Below are 832 nucleotides of genomic sequence, written 5' to 3' on the forward strand. Positions count from 1 at the left end.
TGTAAATTGTGCTGCTATGAACATAGGGGTGCGTATATCCTTTCTGATTGGTGTTTCCGTTTTCTTGGGATATAGCCCTAGAAGTGGGATTACTGGGTCAAATGGGAGTTCCATTTTTAACTTTTTGAGGAAACTCCATACTGTCTTCCACAGTGGCTGCACCAGTCTGTATCCCCACCAGCAGTGCACGAGGGTTTCTTTTTCTCCACATCCTGGCCAGCACTTGTCATTTGTTGATTTGTTGATGATAGCCATTCTGACAGGTGTGAGATGGTATCTCACTGTTCTTTTGATTTGCATCTCTCAGATGATTAGTGACTTTGAACATGTTTTCATTATCTTTAACCAAAAACACTGCCTTAGAAATGAAGACTATGACTGTAAGTATAAGTATATTGATAGGAGCATTCCTGTAACTGTTAGAGAATAACTAAAGAATTTCAGTCAAGGGAAGGACTTGAGACAGCAGAATGTAAGAGGACCATTGTAGTGTCAAAGTGGAAGGATGCCTGAAGACAAGAAAACCCACTGCAAACACTAGTGTATGAAGCAGGAGATGAGAGTCTGGTTCAAGATGACAGTGGAGTAGAAAGAGTGGAGATAGTGCTTGAGAGATCTTATTAATAAAAAAAATATCGGTAGTCCCAGACCCATTTTTCCAAGGTGCATTATCATACTTTTAAATAAATCAATGACACAAAGGATTTTCCTGTAGTACATAATAAACTTTGTGACAATTTTGAAGTCATAATCCTTCAAAGAAATAAAATAAATTCTCCATGTATATATAAGACTCATCATCTCAATGTTATAATACTTTAGGGATGTCTAC

Source organism: Myotis brandtii, unplaced genomic scaffold (assembly GCF_000412655.1).
Source record: "Myotis brandtii unplaced genomic scaffold, ASM41265v1 scaffold142, whole genome shotgun sequence".
Taxonomy (NCBI): Eukaryota; Metazoa; Chordata; class Mammalia; order Chiroptera; family Vespertilionidae; genus Myotis; species Myotis brandtii.